Source organism: Dasypus novemcinctus, chromosome 17 (genome assembly GCF_030445035.2).
Source record: "Dasypus novemcinctus isolate mDasNov1 chromosome 17, mDasNov1.1.hap2, whole genome shotgun sequence".
NCBI lineage: Eukaryota > Metazoa > Chordata > Mammalia > Cingulata > Dasypodidae > Dasypus > Dasypus novemcinctus.
The window spans coordinates 22,164,593-22,183,040 of NC_080689.1; positions in this window are offsets into that span (position 1 = coordinate 22,164,593).

Sequence of the window (18,448 nt, forward strand, 5' to 3'; positions counted from 1 at the left end):
TACCATGTACACCTTTTAATTTTTTTTTTCGGTTATTCCCTGAACACAATACAGAGACCTCCCCTGTTTATAATTAGATGCCTTGTGATTACAAGGGCTTATTTTGGTTGAGACATTCAAGTGGTCCAGAAAAAATTTTAATTGGCTGTCTGTGTATTAAATTAGTCTAAAGGAATTTGACAATATTTATTTTCTACATTATTTTTAATACCAAGTTCATGCTTATTCATAAGGTCCTTAGCACAGTAACTGCTATATAGTAGAAAATCAATAAATGTATTTGATTGAATATAAATTCTAGCATGGCTTAATTTAAACTATTACCCTCTTAGCAATTCTCTGCCTGTTCTGAATATTGAGACATGAAAGTATAATACTTATCATTATATGACTAAAGAAAAGAAAACCCATTGAAAAATTACAAATAGTGCCTTATCCTTCTCATTATATAATGTATGGAGTGCTTAGGATAATGAGCCTTAGAGTCAGACTGCTCCATGTTTGAATTCCAGATCTATCATTCCTTGTTGCAAGATTTTGGGTAAGTTATTCAAATTCCTTAAGTTTCATTTTCTTTACCTTTAAAGGGAGATTAATAATAATGATCTCTAAGAATTTTAGAAGAATCCATAGAGAAAAATTAATTAAAACACCCTTCCTTGAGGTCTCACATTTATAAAGGAAAAAGAGAAATGTAAACTGAATACAGAACTTGAAGTTCAAAACTTTGGACAGTGTAGTTTGGAAACAGATTCCCTGACATTTCGCCATTGCCTTCTTGCTTTTTATTGAGCTAAACACATTTTTTTCTTTTTATTTTAATAGAGAAGTTGTGAGCTTACAAAACAATCATGCATAGTCTTGCAGAATTCCCATACATCACCTCTCTGTCAACACCTTACATTGTTGTGGAACATTTGTTATAGATTATTTAAGAACATGATCAGACTAGGACCACTAACTATGGTCCATAGCATACACTTAGGAATTTTTCTCCACCCATCTGCATTATTATCACTAAGTATTAGTATTGTACAATTATTATGGTTCATGAGAGAACACTCTTATATTTGTATGAAAGGCACCTCCATAAGGTCTATTGATGCACCTTAAATTTCATAATCTATGATGCCATCCTTGTAGGATCACCTATTTCAGCAACAAAAATAGCTCATTGCTCCTCTTAACAACACATATATGAGTTAAATATAGTTATATTCTTGTAATGACCAAGATATTAAGCAAATATTTATTTATAAGGGGAGTGAGCAATAAAATAGATTAGACAAATATAGCATTTCTCAACTCTTGATATCAAGATAAAATACCCTCAGTCTGAGATATGATGTACAATGTATAAGGTGTGCTGAACTTCTGTTGGATTATGAATTTGTTGCTCCTATTTTAGAAGTTACCAGATCCTTGTGTCCAACAACATATGAGATAGATATTTAATATGTCAAGTACTAGAGCACTTATCTGTGACCTGATCTCGGTCTTTCCAAATCTCAGTTTCCTACTTCTGACATTAGAAATGGAATCTATGCAGCATCTCTCATCCACTTTGCCCAAGATTTCTGCAATGAAAGTGTAAATTTACTAATAATTGGCATATTGGTTGTTAAGAAAAAAATCATTATGGATTATGATGTGTCTTACAGCTTTATCCTATCTTTCAATGCAAACTTTAGAAATGATAAAAACAAAAAGAAACATCTGCTCATGAGTTTATGATGCTATATAATCAATCATTCCTCCATAGTACATTCTAAACCCAAACATGTTACATTATCTCAAGAACATCACTTCCCATATTACTCTGGGTAAAGTAATCATCATAATATTCTTTAAAGAGTTCTCTAATCAAAATTAAACTTAATACTGGACATATGGGACATGCTCAATTAATAGTGGCTGAGTTTTTATTATTTGTTGATTAGGATCATGTAGCATTAAACAGAGACGTCGTTCTTTTCAAGCAAAAGCTAAGGATATTGATAATCTCCTCCCACTGTCCAATAAAAGTACTACCACCACCACCCCTCAAAAAAAAAAAGGAAAATAAAACTAGACAAGTCACATACAAGTTCAAAGTCAAGCTTTGCCACTTATCACCTCTCATTTATAATGTATAAGTTTCTTAAGTAGTTTAAGGTTCAGTTTCCTCATCTGTACCTGTATGTCAGATGTATGAGAGGACTACATTTGATATATTTGAGAAGATATCAAAGTGCTTTAGAAACACAAAGCACCTAATAAAACCAGTTTGAGAAAAAAAAATCATCTTGACCTTCTCCCTTCTCCTATAGTCTTACAGAACTGGTAAAAATACTTCTATAACTATTCAGGTTCCTTTTCATCTTAAGTCAAAATAATTCTTTTTGATATTGCTAAGGTGGGAGATATCCAAATGAGATGAGCCTAGCTTACAATTTAATCCAAGATTGTGGTGCCTGCAATGAACTAAAAAAGTAACAGTACCCCTGACTCCCTGGTGGCCAATGAGAGCTAAATTCATTTGAGGTGTTCCACTTCTGCACATGAGTAATGATGAATCCACTGGAGGTAGACAAGTAGACAAATACACTGAGATCATAGGAAGAGAGAATATTACTGACTTTCAGAGAATTTCAGAAATACTGGTTAATAATGCCTGACTAATGAATTCTATTATTTCTATTATATTACACCAAAATAAATGAGAAATCATATTATCCTGTGTATTTTCTTATTGGGATAAAAAGATGTTGGGACATACAAAAGCTGCCATGGACTTCTGGATATTAAAGCAGGAATTGTTTGTAAGATCCCATTCAAATGGTCTGATTGGACTCACCTGTCTTTGAAAGCTTAAGGTGAAAGAGGAATCACAGACAAGGGAGAGGCCACAATAGGATCTTGGGCATTGAATGAACGAGAAGATCTGCACTAGTTTTGACAATTCAAGTCCAAGAACAGACATCAAGTATCCAATATTTGGGCTTTGGAGGGCAGGAGCAAAACCGTATCACTAAATAAAAGTTTTAGCAGTTTCTACAAATTCTGGCAGGAAGTGGCTGGGGAGGAAAACAGTGACTTCAGGCCAGTAACTAATATTGGCTCCTTTAAATATTGGGTATCAGCAGGTCGGACAAAGTAGCACCATCAGCAAGAACAGTGACCTCATTAGTGAGAATCAGTAGCTGTGACTGCTTTTGGTGAGGGAATGGGCAAAAGGTTCACAAATAGGAATGAAGAAAAGAGTTGATTTCCAACAGTAGACAAGAAAAGGAGTCCCTAGAATATAGGTGAGATAATCTATGAGGACTTCTAAAACTTGTGAGAAGGAATGTGACTGGGGTTGAACTTCTCAAGGAGCATGTAACCATATAAATGCCATTTGGTACTCATTCTTTTCATTCTTTTTTCTCAAACCTATATCTCATCCCTAGAACAACATTCAAAAAAATTAAATATAATAAATTCTAAATGTGCCACATGATCCTTGAGGTTATACATGGATGTTCAAAATGAGTAGGCATTCCCAGCTGTTAATTATCTATTGATTTGTAGTATCAGTAAGATGAGAGAGAAAAATATAAGACAGTATACTCATAAAGGAGGAAAAATATAAAGGGGACTTTTAAATTATTATATTTTGACCTCAATTCCACATCCCGTGTTTTAAAAGACTCTTAATACTGAATTTTACTTAAAAAATATTAAATTAAAGCTAGCAACCACCCTGCCAGAAACACAATTGACTTGTTTGACATGCCACAAGTCTTGCTCTTTAATGTCCACCAAATAGCAAAATTTAAAGTGAGGAAGTAACTGACACGGCTTTTACAGTATGCTCTCAATATACATTTTTAGCACAAAATCAATTTTTGTAAAACGGATTTTCTTCTCCTTTTGCAGAAATTAAAGTTCAGAAAATTGTCAGTTATTTTGAAGTTTCATAAAAGCCAATGCCTAGTACCCTCTACAATAGAAAAGACAGGTTTTCCCCAAACTCAAAGCAAGCTAAACAGATTTTGCTCCAATATGTTCACGTTAGACAGCATACTTGAATTGTGAGTTACTTATGATGTACCTTTTCTCTTTAGACAAAATTTTACTAATGACATTGACCACTTTTATTAATGTTCTCATGTATATTATGTAGTATGTCTGTTGCTTTTGAGATTTAGTTTGAAAAAAACAGAAAACCAATCCCAGAGAATAAGAGATCATGAACTGAAAAAAAAAAATCTGTTAAAAAAATATTTGCTAATTTATTCCTCATTTAAAACAAAACAAAAACTGTGAGTTGGGGGAAGGAATAAAGCAGATCATAGGATGCAACTAAAAAATAGTCCCCAACCTGAAAGATCACAGCCTGAGACCTTATGTATTATACTTGGGTAACATGAAAGATGGAGAAACCAAATTATGGCTCAGGATACCATGCAGGTCCCTAACAAATCCTATGAACTGATGCAGATACCAGCAATAGTTTGAATTTATGGCTGGAGTTTTAAGTTTTTTAATCCTTTGAACTTTGGTTTCCTGTTAGCTAGCATAGTGTTTAAATGTTTATGTCTTATAATTAAATCCATGTTCTGAATTTTATTAGTTGTGAGTCCTCAACTCTTTAAAGTTTCACTTTCCTGTTCTTTAAATTAGGAGTAATTTATTAAAGTAAATCAATCTCACAGGGTTGTCAAAAGCATTAAATAAGTTACATAGTGTAAAGTGCTTAGCACAGCTGCTCATATTTATTCAACTTTCAGTAAGTGTGAGCAATAAGTGTGGCATAGCAGAGGCAGGAGTCCTGACACACTGACTCTGTGCCTGGTGGGCATATCTCACCACCCTGCACCCAGTTCACAAGGGAAGGGTTTCCCATCTACTATTCCAGGATAGACTAGTGATCTTGCTAAATAAAAAAGGAAATCTAGAAGGAAGAAATTCAGGTTTTCTTTATCTTTTTAAATTTTATTTTATTTGGGATAAAAGGAAAGATTGGATGAATGATGTTGGCTTTGGATGTATTCAGTTGGCAGTTGTAGCATGTGAGAATAAAGATATATGGGCTCCTAAACTGAATGTCCTGTTCCCCACCCCCATGGCTCCCTTGTCTGTTTGCTTGTTGTTGTTTTTTCTTGTTGTTTTTTTCTAATTGTTTGAGGTTGTTGTCTGCTCATTGCCTGTTTTTTCTTTAGGAGGCATGGGGAACTGAAACCAAGCACCTCCCATGTGTGAGACAGGCATTCAACACGGTCAGCTGCTTGAGCCACATCTGCTTCCTGATCATTTTTGTTTTTTCGCTTGTTGTCTACTCATTGTTTGCTCATTTTCTGTTTGTAGCTTTTGCCTGATGTCTGCTCATTGTTCGTTTGCTTTCTTTAGGAGGCACCAGGAACCGAACCCAGGCCCTTTCATGTGGGAGGCAGGTGCTCAACTGGTTAAGCCACATTCACTTCCCTGAATGTTTTAAAAGAGTTTAATCACTGGAAAAAATGTTCTATGACAACAACAGATTAACAATGAGCAATAAAAAGTAAGAGCAATGTAGACAATTTTTTTTCAGTTGATAAATTGATTTTCCCAAGTATTATCTAATTTAATCCCTGTACTCTCCAATTTAAATATTATTGTGCTTATTCACCAGATAAGAAAAGTATGATTTTAAAAAGTTCAATTGCCTTGTTCAACTAATAGATAGTTATTCTAACTTCAAGTTCAAAACTTTCCACATAAACATACACATAGGTTTATATAACCTATATATTACCAATGTATTGAATGTATATACTGAATATACTCTGGTAAATATGATAAATCGATTTGGGACTAGGTAAATGGGACTGTTGTAGGGAAAAAAAAGGATTCAAGCACACAGGTTGAACTTGATGAAAATGAAAAATAGTTAATTGTTCTAGCTTGCTTTGTTAAAATGATTTATAAAACTTCTGATATTTGATTCAGATATCTGATCATATTGAAGCAAATGGTGTATTTATTAAATTCATTTTATTTACATGTAACTTTTTCTAAGAAAATAAGCAATGTTCCCAACTGAATTCATTAATTCCAAATTGAATTAAAATAATTTCTTGCCTTTCTTTTATAGAAGAAGTGACTGGGGTTTTCTTTCCTCTCAAACACAAACTAAGAATTTTTTTTTTCCTGGATTGGTTATATGTGTAATGACAGGCTTTGAACATACTTCTGAAAACATCTAAAAATAATGTTTTGACCTTAAATCCAAAAAATGTAGTTCTAAGATGTAATATGAAATAAAATTATAATTGCTGAGTACTAATACATCAGTGGTACTTTCACATATCTTACCTCATTTAATACTAACAACCCCACAATTTAACAACTATTTTCCCCATTTGAAAATGAGGAAATCAATTCATGGATAAGTTATTCAACAAACGTAAGTTCACACAACTAGCAAATGACAACTTAGGGTTAAATTCCCTATCTTACTAACTTCGAAGACCATGTTTTTTCAATTATAATAAATTACTAGCTTACTTTCTATTTGGAAGTGTAACCATTTTAACAAACCAAACAGATGATGGGTCAATATTCTCACATGGCCACTTCTCTATCCTTTCTGGGTTTCCCACTCTCTGTAATTTTAGCTTTTCGAGGATTTCTAAGCTGTTGCTATTCAATATTACAACCCATTATGCAGCTAGAGAGAAAACTCACTTAAGTTAAATTCTGTCTCTACCACATATAGCTCAGTGACCTTAGAAAAGTTTCTTGATTTCACTGAGCTTCTGTACATAGGCCTATAAATTACAGATAATTACCACTTAAATATTGAAAGAAGAAAATAAGATTATATATGCAAAATATATGTCACAAAATATTTTATCACCCCTATACAACCCTGAACTTCTTTTAGAGAAATAGTTTGCTTCCCATTAATTGGACAAAGTAAGTTTGGATTTTATTTTTCAGTAAGAAACCAAGGAAGAATTTAGGAGTAAACAAAAAACCATTAAACTAAACTGCTAAACAGACTAACCAGAAAAAAACAAAAAACAAAAAACAAATCACACGCAAAAAAATTGAAAAAATCTAGAGAATGCTGCACTCTGGTTCTAAATTATACTTAAACACTCCATTAATTATATTAGAATATCTTACATGGAACTTGACATGGAGCTTCTTTCCTTATTTCAATCTTATCTCCAATGGATGTTCTTTTGAGGTAATCAGAGTTCCTATCTGAAGAGAATTAGTTTATCACCATACCAGTTCTTGCAAAATATTTAGTTCTTACCATACCCTACTTCTAAAGGTGATCTCAAATGAAAATGTTCAGACTGTCCCTTTCCAGGAACTACTACCGAGTAGCTTGGTGATTTTTAGAACCTGACTTTCTTTTTCCCTCCCTTTTTCTCCCCCAGCCCTCATGTGATATGGTAAGTGTGGGATTACTAAACCCTAATACTGGCCTTCAAGGAACTAGGAACACTTCAGGGAGACAAGAGTGCAAATAGACAATTTCAATATATTATAATTAGAACCACTACTGAAGTAATACAAACAAATCTGAGATTTAGTACTAGAGCACTTTGCCCACTCTTGGTTTTCACACAAAGCTTTGCTCCAGAGATAAGAGCCAAGCTGAGACTAGGAGGTGCAGATAATGAGCCAATCAAATAAGGAGAACAAAGGGTTTACCAGACAGACAGAAAAGCAACAGGCAAAGGTGGGATTTGAATAGCACCAGAAATCTGGGACTACACAAAGCATCAAAACCTGAGATAAGGTCTATTCTTTTGGTCTTTGGCATTCAGGACAAATATTACCTATCTTTTTCTGATGTTATCCCCCCATGGCTAGCTTAAACATAAATTCTATTGAGCACTTTTGGATGAAACAAAATAAACTTACATAAAGACATTTAGAAAATAGAAAAGGAGGGAAATAATTTTGTACAGTCAACATAACCCTGAAAACAAAACCAGAAAAAAAAATTAGAGGAAAAATAAGATACAAAAGAATATCCCTCTAGAACATAAGCATAAAAACAAAATTTTTTAGTAAATCAAATACAGAGATATATGAAAAGAATAATAAAATCATGGCCAAGTGTGCTTTATCCCAAGAATGTAAGGTTGGTTTAACTTATAAAAATCAATGAAAGCTAATCACAATAACAGAATAAAGAAGAAAAATATATAATTATTTTTGTAGATGCAGAAAATGCTTTTGAAAAAATTTAACATTCCTTCAAGATAAAAAATCTTAACAATTTGACAAGAGTATAGAATTTCCTCAAACTGATGAAAACTTATTTAAAAAACACAATTAAGGTCATAATAGCTCATGGTAAAATGCTATTATGTTTTGAGCGGAACTAAGTCACGGAGTTCAACTCTCACCACTTCTATTCATTCTTGAAATCACAGAAGTCTCATCAGCAACAAAAGAAATAAAAAGCATATTGATTGTAAAGGAAGAAGTAAAACAATCATTCACAGGCAATATTACTGAATATATAGCAAACCCTATGGATTATATGAAAAGATATTTTTATTAGAACTGAGAACTGAATTTCACAAGGTTAACATAAAAACTCAACTGATTTCTATTTCTAGGCCTCTCTGGGCAGGCACTTTTGGCCTGGTGATGTCTGTCAAGGGTCAGGCTTCATCTTTCCTCTTAAGGCTCTGAGGGTCCAGCTTCTTCCAATCTCAGCTGTAGGCTGTGACTCTTCCCAGGGCTAGTTTCTTTGCTGGCTTAGCTGCTCTGTTCTTTTCACAAGGGCAACTGTAAACTAACAGGCAAATGGCTCATCTCTCTTCCTGGGGCCTCTGCGGTGTGTATGGAGCTGTCTCTCTTCCTCTATGTATCTTTTCTGTGTACCTACTTTTGTGTATCTCTTTCCCAGCTTCTTGATTGAATGTCCATTTATATAGCCCACAAAGGGGGTGGGGACTCAAATTGAGCCTCCCTAATGATGTGGTCCTAATATTAACATAATTTAATCAAAGACATCTCAACGGAATCTAATACAATCACAGGGTTTCATGCCCAGAGGAAAAGACCAGTTTACAAACATAATCTATATCTTTTTTTGGAATTCATAAAGAATATCAAGCTGCTACAGCAACCACCATGGTTAAGATAAGAACAGCTGCCTATCACCACAAGGATCCCTCAGCCAACTTATATAAACACACCTACCTCTCTTCCCATTCCTAAACATTTACAACCACTAATCTTTTCTTCATCTTTGTAATTTTGTTATTTCAAGTAGGTCATATAAATGGAATAATAAATTATTTAAACTTGAGGTTGTCTTGTTTTCACTCTGCATAAGTTTCTTGAGATCTATCCATGTAGTTGCATGCATCAATGGTTTGTATAACCAAAAGATCTTCTCTGGGTATGGATAATTTCCACACTACAAATCACAATCTTATATTTCTAATCAGATAAAGATTAAAATGTTGCTGGATGAAGAGTGGTATATCAGTGGACAGTTACGTCAGGGAACAGAAATAAAATTCCGTAATTACTTAATTAACTAGCAGAAAATTGTTTATTGGGTTACTAAGATTTTAATTCATACGGCAACAGGAGATTTAAAGATGACCAAGTACAAGGTCTGAGAGGATTTAAACAAATTTAGCTGAAGATACAATTGTTCTGAGGAGGAAGGAGATCCTTTTGAAATTGGATCAATACACAGACTATGATAGGTGGTGGGTCTTGAGAGGATGCCCCTAGAATATGATCTGACCTATTTTTGATAATCTAGAAAGAATAATACAAATGGTTTTGAGGATGCACTTTGAGGTAATTGAAGGTACTGTTGACCTCTATGTTCCATGAAATAATCATATAAAGACCTCGCTATTTAGAAAAGTTTTAAACTCATTGTCAACAATACTAAGACATCCTCTTATCTTTTAGAAATCATTTTGGGTAATTTTTTACCATCAACAATTTTCCCTTAGGCAGTAATGTCATGGCAAAACCTGTCAAATCATGAACTACACTCTTAAAATACTGAAGCTTTCCCTCAGAAATTTAGCTAATGTGTAGAATCCATTTTAGAACTATCCAAATCAATGTAACTTAGAAGGATTAAAGTATTAGCTTTATGTAGACTCAGAACAAAAGTTTATATCCTCTGAGTTCTGAATTAAAACCTGAAAGAAAATAAGATAGACCCTTGGTAAAGCTTTGAGTCATTACTGACCAAGTATTTAATAAATATTCTTGGATGAGGGCAAATAAATATTGACTGTATTTATAAAGTAGGGCACCAAAGAATGCCAAACACATCTATCACAGTGAAGCATTTAGAAGAAGCAAATGAATAATGATTAGGTACTACAAAAAAGTACAGGATATTTATTTTAGTAATTGTTTTCAAATCTTGGAAACACTTATAGCCTTGCCCACTTGACATTTTTCTAGGTAGAACTTGAGTATTACAAGGAGTAGTACCAGGGATGATTAGTTCCAAAGGCACTATAGGTCTGTTGCCTCTTCATCTTTCAGCTTTAATATGTTACTGAGAAATCTTAGGTAATGGTTTAGAAATGTCAATCTGAACTCTAAGAGGCTCTACTTCTATTATTCTACCAATATAGTAGATTCATTTGCACATGAATATTCTGGAACTTTACATAATCTTCAATTACTTCTCAATTAAGTTTTGAACAATATGTACTATAGGGTCACAAATATCTTAATCAACTATAAAATGATCTTATGTTGTAAATTTTCTGGGAACAGTAAACAAAATCGTTTAGCTAAACATTTTGTTTGACAGCTTTAGTTATACAGTAAATCTTTATAGAATCTGATTTATAAATCTGATAGTCTAGTTGTTTGAAGAGAAAGGAGTGCTCTGGTGAAAGTGGTCACAAAGGGACAGTTAGAGGTTGACACATAGGGAAGGATTTGGAAATGCTAAAATTTCACACTACAATAATAAAATATACTTCAAGGGATCTGCTCTTCTATAGTAGGGTGATTTATGATGAAATAGTGACACTCATATATATAAGAAAATCTCAATTTATTTCAGTTTTTCTCAGAAATTCAAGGGATAGAGAGTTACAGGTGCTAAAGTCTTGATTTCTGAATCACTGGGTAGATTTGTGAGCATAAACAGATTTTTGCATGCTAATATTGATATTTGCTCTATCACTGACAATTTTGTATACAATGTTTAAAATTAAACTTACTAATAGGCACTCATATCTTAGAGGATGGATGACCTTTACGTCAGTTTCTATTAGGGATCAATTTTTATATCAGAGAGGTCAGACATATATCTTAAATTACTCTTTTTCAGTTTTTCTAGGTACGTTTAAAATGTTTAGCTATATGATAGTGATTCAATGGATCGAGTTTTTGTGATGTTCCCTATTTTAGGTCTCAGTTCATTTATAAAAAGAGAGGATAGACATCACTTTATTTAAGCTGTTGGGTCTAACAAAGCTTTGCTTGAAAATATCTTGAAGTGAATGAATAAAATCTCCTACGAATTTGTCCATTCCTTGTTTAAAACCTTGAATTTTGCCTAATGAACTTGTAAAGGAAAAAAGATAAAACAATTGCCTTATATAGTTTTGCCATTTTTCCTTTTCTCGAATCCCTGTAGAGAGTTAAATGGTTGGAATTTTTAAACCATTTTTCATTTTCTACCCAGTAACTTTCAACCATTTATTTCCATCTGAGAGACTTACACTTAGATGGATTAATTAATATAAGTCTTAGAATCCTAGTAAACATGTATAGAATAGGGTTTGAAATTCTGGGTAAACTTCTTTTCTATTTTCTTGGTTTTTTCCTTCTAAGTTCTTAAACAGCTCTATAAGGTATAATTTATATATCTTGACATTCATCCACTGTAAGCCTGCAATTCTATGATTTTTCTAGAGAATTGTACAACTTTACCAAAGACCAGGTTTATAAAACTGTGACTCCCCTAAAATTTACCACATGCTCCATTGCAGTCAATCTCTGTACCCACTCCTGGACACTAGCAACCCTTGACCTGCTTTGTGTGTGTGTTTTTTTTTTTTTTTTTTAGTTTTACCTTTGTTAGTAAGGTTGTATAAATGTAATCATACAATATTAGAATTTTGTGGCTAACATCTTTTCCTTAGTGTAACAAATGTGAGATTAATCCACCTTGTCGCAAGTACCAGTAGTTTGCTCATTTTGTTTTTGCTGAGTAGTATTCCATTGTTTAGATTCTTCATATTATGTTTATCTATTCACTTGTTGATGGGTATTTGGATTATTCCTGGATTCAGGTACTTACAAATAAAACAGTTATAAACATTTATGCACAAGTCTTTGTATGGGAATATGCTTTCATTTATTTGGATACTGACTAAGGAGTAGAAAGTTTGGTTCATGTGGTAGGCGAATGTTAATTTTGAGAAAACAACCAAATTCATTTTCCAAAGTGATTGTAACATTTTACATTCAATCCAACTATGTTTGAACATTCCAGTTTCACCACAACCCTGCTGAACTTAGTTTGTCAGTATTTTGTTTTATGGTCATGTTAGCCAGTAAAAAGTAGTTTTAAATTTGGGTTTTAATAATCGAATTAATTGATCATGTTCACACATGTTTATTAATCATTCATATATGTTCTTTGGTGAAAAGTCTGTTCCAATCTAGGCCATGTTAGTATTATATTGCTTGTTTTCTAATTATTTAAATTTGAGAAACTGCTAACATATATATATATACATTAATAAAAGTCCCTTATTAGATATGTGATTTAAAAATTTCACCCAAGTAGTGGCTTATCTTTTTAGAAATTCTTAACTTTGATGAAGTTCAATTTATCAAATTTTTTCTTTTATGGATTTTTATTTCATTGCATTACTATATTAGTCAGGGTTCCCTAGGGCAACAGAATGAACAAGAGATCTCTGTCAATAGTAGGAGGGTGGGGATGCACAAGTTCCGGTTCCTTAGGCAGGCTGCAACCAGGGACTCCAGTGAAAGTCCAATGACTTTCATTGATGAGTTCTGGGAGACATTGGCTGTGAAATTCTCACTCAATGCTGGAATGACCCCCCCTCCCCCACCTTTTAAGGCCTTCAACTGATTGGATAAAGTGTCACTCATTGCTGACAGCAATCTCCCGATTTGATGTAATTATAATCATATTTTTTATAATATGCAGTAAAGTCAATGGTGACTCAAGTCCATAAAAGCCTTTGTATTACAGTTAGCCCAGTACTTCCTTGACCAAACAACTGGGCAGAATTACCCGGCCAAGTTGACACATTAGCCTAACCATCACAAATACTAAAACCTCTTAACCTAACCCAAGGTCATGAATTTTTTTCCCTGAGAAAAAAATGTATAGTTTTAGCTCTTTTATGTTTATATGGTTTATCCATTTTGAGTTAATTTTTTTTGAATGATAGGAGGTAAAATTATATACTAAACAACAAAAAATATGAATTAGACTTCATTAAAATTAAAAACATTTTCTCAACAAATCAAACTCTTAATAAAAAGAATAGATAAATCATTACAGGGAAAAAATGCATGCAAAACACCTGGGTAAGGACTACTATCCAGGAAATATAAAGAATTCCTACACTTAGTAATAGTTGTCAAATAATTCAAATAAAAATAGGCAAAAACCTGGTATTTTTAATTGGTAAATAGTCCAATTAAAATAGGAAAAAAAATATTTTGATTGAGAGGGTGTTTACATGATTGTATATATTTATCAAACTCATCAAATTGTATATTTAAGGTACCTATATATTTTTATGCTATGTAAATTTTATCTCAATAAAAACACTTTAAAAGTTCCTTTCAATAAATTATTTTAAAATATTAATATATGTATTTGTATATATTTTTAGGAGGTACTCAGGAATGAACCCGGAAACTCACACATGGGCTACATTCATTTCCCAATGAGAGTTGGTTTATTGTATGTGGTTTTTTTTGGCTTGTTTTTTTTGTAGGAGATTCCATGGATAAAACTCAGGACATTGTACATGGGAAGCAGGCTCCCAACCACTTAAGCTCCATTGGCTCCCCTAAAAATATTTTGATATTACCTTTTTATAGATAAGACTACTATGTACCTAGACTAATAAACTAACTCAAGGGGTATGTTTGATATAAGAATTGTGTGTCTCTAAATTTTCTATTTCTTTTTTGAAGTACAAAAAATATTATGATCATGTCTCCCAAATATCTAGAATATTGCATGTTTACTAAACCTCTCTAGAAAAAGGTTAACATTCTGTCCACAAATACATGTTTGATGCAATAAAAAAGTATTTAAAACATAAGGAAACAATGGAGAATAAAAGAAATAAAGTCTTGGTCTTCTGGTGTCAAGTAACTTATTCCATTGATTAGCTTAGATTATAATGCTAAGAGTCTTTGACATTCATTCTTAGTAAGAACAGTTGTAGGCACTTCCAGATAATTTCACAGGTAACAATTTATGGGATCAAGCAGGACACTGGGTTAATCAACTCTCTTGATCTATAGTGATTCAGAAAAAATAATTAATCTAACAGAGAAAGATTTTTAAGTGTTCAGGATGAATCCCTATGAAAAAAGTCCCACATATTGAGCAAAGTTTGTTTCACCAGATATATCTGTACAGCTCAGCGATTCATGGATAACTACTTTAATATTCTGAAAAGACCATTGTCTTTTCTTCTGAGCCTGTCTTGCAGTGATTTTATTGATACTGTCTTTCTCAAGGGAGCACTTTCAAACTGGGCTTCCCAAAGTCATACCTTTAAAGGAATCTGGCACTGTACTGCCATAAACACAATAAGTCTGCCTCTAAAATCAGTTTTAGTCAATGATGAATAACGTAAAATATTTTGGTTATTTTCTGCACACAGGGATACATGATGGAATACAATACAAATTTCCCAAGAAGGTTTGATATAAACCATGTGAATTGAAAGACAATAAAGGTTTCACTGGGCTGCTTCCAGGTTCGTCTCCACACTCTCTCAAGGTGACAGCCAATCTCCTCTGCTGCTCACAGCATTTAAATAGAAAAGTTAGAGAAACCTTGCAATTAAAAGAAAAGATCAAGAACAGAATTATGTGAGAAGTATGCGGAAATCTTCTGGTACAGATTTCATCTTAGCAGGCACAGCTTGGAAGTAAAAAGACACTTCTCCTCAGTCTCAGACTGTGTTTCTGCAGGGGGCACTTTGATGTCAGACTTAATCGTTGTAGTTAAAACCATCCAGAGAAGTGTTTAACATCTGGTTCCAAATAATACACACAGGGTTCTGTTATTATAGATTGTAAAATATCATTGTTGCTCTGTGAAGGAATCCATATAACTCAGCAAGAGAATCTGAACTAATTTAAGGAGGTACAGTTGCAATAATTGCTTCTGCAAGAAAGAACTATGCAAACAAATTTAAAGAGTTGGGTCAGGTTTTACTCTGAGTTCAGAAATGAGGAATTATAGAAGACTAAACTAGGGGACAGTTCTCAAGAGGCAAGTTGGCTCTGCTGTTCCACCTCTTTAGAAATGGATCCAGTTAAGCCAGGCATGGGTGAACTAGTAAAATGAGGAAAGGATGATTAATGTGTTTTATGCCACACTGAGTGTGCATTTATATCCAGAAAGTGAAATCTGAAGAGGCCAAAAATGTAGTCATACTTGTTTCGGGAAAACACATACAAATACATATATTTAAGCTATTTGGGGATACACCCCAATGTATCTGTGTGTGTGTGTATGTGTGTGTAGCAACAGTAGCAGCAGTAGTAGTTAAACCTCTTAAAGTGTATTAGCTTTCAGAAGAAAGTATACTGGTAGTAAAAACAGATTCTAATGGTTATCTAAGATTCAGGGAATAACTAATAGAAGTAGAACTGAAAAAAGATCTAAGTACAAGCTACGAATAAAGCATGATGAGAACCAGCATAATGAAGTCTCTTAAGAAATCACATAGTGGTTCCAAGAAATTAGGGGGAGTAATAAGGGTGGTCAATTATCCTAAAAACTAAGAAATGATGGAGAAAGAGGATTGAGAAAGAAACATTAGACATGGCAAACAGTAGCAACCATTTACAAATACTTAGGCAAGAGAAGGTTTGTTTATTCCTAAATCCTCAACTATCAATTCATCTTCAGATCTTTGTTCTGCTGGTTTTGGAATCAGGCAAGGAGCTATAATTTTTGAATCACTAGATTAGGAGAATGTACTTCTTGTCCAAAAGCTCACTCTGAGCTAGGGGCGAGAGGAGAGCTATATGCTATTTTGTATAGTATGCCATTTCACTATAATTGAATTAAAGTATGCATCCCTTAAGAAAAGTTAGTTTATATAAAGATACTTCTTAGATTATTAGATTTTTTAAAAACCAGCTATCTCATCTTAGACATCCATTCCATTAATTTAATAAAGTTGAGCCCAAAGCAGGGAAAAAATTGCATTAACAAACATCCAACTATCAGTTTTTTATCTGAAACAAACCTATACAATAGATTAAAAAAAGCATAAAATGTTAGAAAGCTAAAGATGAATACTCTATCACATATCCTTTCTCTATTATAATAAAATGGGAGACCACTTTTTTGTGAAATTTTCTATTGAAAAAGTACTCTTCATTTTAGTTGTCAAAATGATTTTTCCCAGAGTGTTCCAGATAAATGGCCATGCCAATTGTTCTTAAGATTCCTTGCAATAAACTCCATTCTGTTATATTGCAGGTTTAGAGAGTGTGGTGGTACAAAGCTGTATGTACCCCAGAAAAAACATGTTCTTAAATCTATACATTTCTGTGGATAAGAACCCATTGTAAGTAGAACCTTTTGATGAGGCTACTTCAATTAAAGTGTGACCCACATCAATCAGGATGTGTCTTAATCCTACTGTTGGAGTCCTTTTTAAGATAATGAAATTTAGACAGAGGGAGATAAGCCATAGAATGTAAGATGAAAGCAAGGAAAATGGTAGAGAAAGGATAGAATGGTAGACACTGCCATGTGCCTTGCCATGTGGCAGAGTTGCCAAGGATTATCAGCAGCTAGTCTTTGGTAAGAAAGCACAGCCCTGATGCCTTGATTTGGACATTTTCCAGTTTCTAACTGTACATGAATAATTCCTACTGTTTCAGTGGAACCATTTCATGGTATTTGCTTTAAGCAGCCAAGGAAACTAAAACAGAGAGAAACTTTCCTTTTTTCCTTATTCACATTATTTCTTTATCTACATTACTTTCAGCCCTCAAGTACAGGTAACTGGAGTCTATATTCTATGCACATGTTTGGTACATCCTCATAAAATATCCTGCAGAGAAGAATCTGTAATCTAGGAGGATAGCAAGCTGAAGAATACATACCTTCCCAATTCTTACATTTGAAAATAGAAACCATATTTTAATGTACCAGTAACTCTCAAAGTATTAAAGTCATGCCATGACAATTAATTTTTTATATTTTGATAAAATACTATATATTTTTGGATGTTTTATATATATTACATTATTTGTAAACTGTTGAAAATAATAAAAATTTCTTATATAAATATTCTGGGAATTCAATGAGACAATATGCAAGTTATTTGACAAACCAATTTTATTATGAAAAATATTTTATAATGTCTTCATTTAATATCACCATGTGTTTGTCTTATTTTTGTAAATAGTATATAAAATGATAAAGTAAGTGACAGTACCACAGCCACATGTCAACACAATCATGTTTCTACATCAGGAATAAGTATTTTACTAGAAATGACATTCAGAAAATGGACAAGAACTTTTTATACATGGGAAACATTTATAGGAGTAATAAATATGTAAAATTGTAAACACAAATAGCATTTTTCCATTAGACTCCATTTCTCAATTTCTTATCAGTTATTTTCCTGGCAAGTTATTTCAACAGGACCTATTTTCTACATTACGGTTGACAGATACTATACAGGTTTCACAGTGGATAAGATCCTTGGTTTGGGGACCTAGCTTCGGGAGCTATACTGCTGCAAATTGGAAAAGTTAATTCTATCATGTGGGAAAGGAGAGGTCAGGCAAAATGCTACTAAGGATCATCCTGAGCTCTAACTGTCAGGAATACATATGGCTGGGTTCAGGCGTGAATATTCTCCAACCAGAGGTTCTTGGCAGGTAATTGGCTACTCCTTTGAAAGTTAAAGATAATATTCTCTACCCACTGAAAAAATTCCTAAAGTTCTTAAAGGAGTGCAATCTCATAAGCATGTACATTACTTTAAGACTTCTAAGGCCCCCCAAAATTTTAAGTTATAGATTTGAGTGTGCTTCTGTTTTTGAGTATTAGACCATGGGCAAATTGCTTAATCTCTTGATGTGTTCTCATATAAAGTGGAGATATAGCTCCTGCCCTAACCCTCTTAAATGCTCACTGAGATGTATGTATGTATTAAAGCTTTTAACCAATAATCACATGAACCATATTAGTAAATTC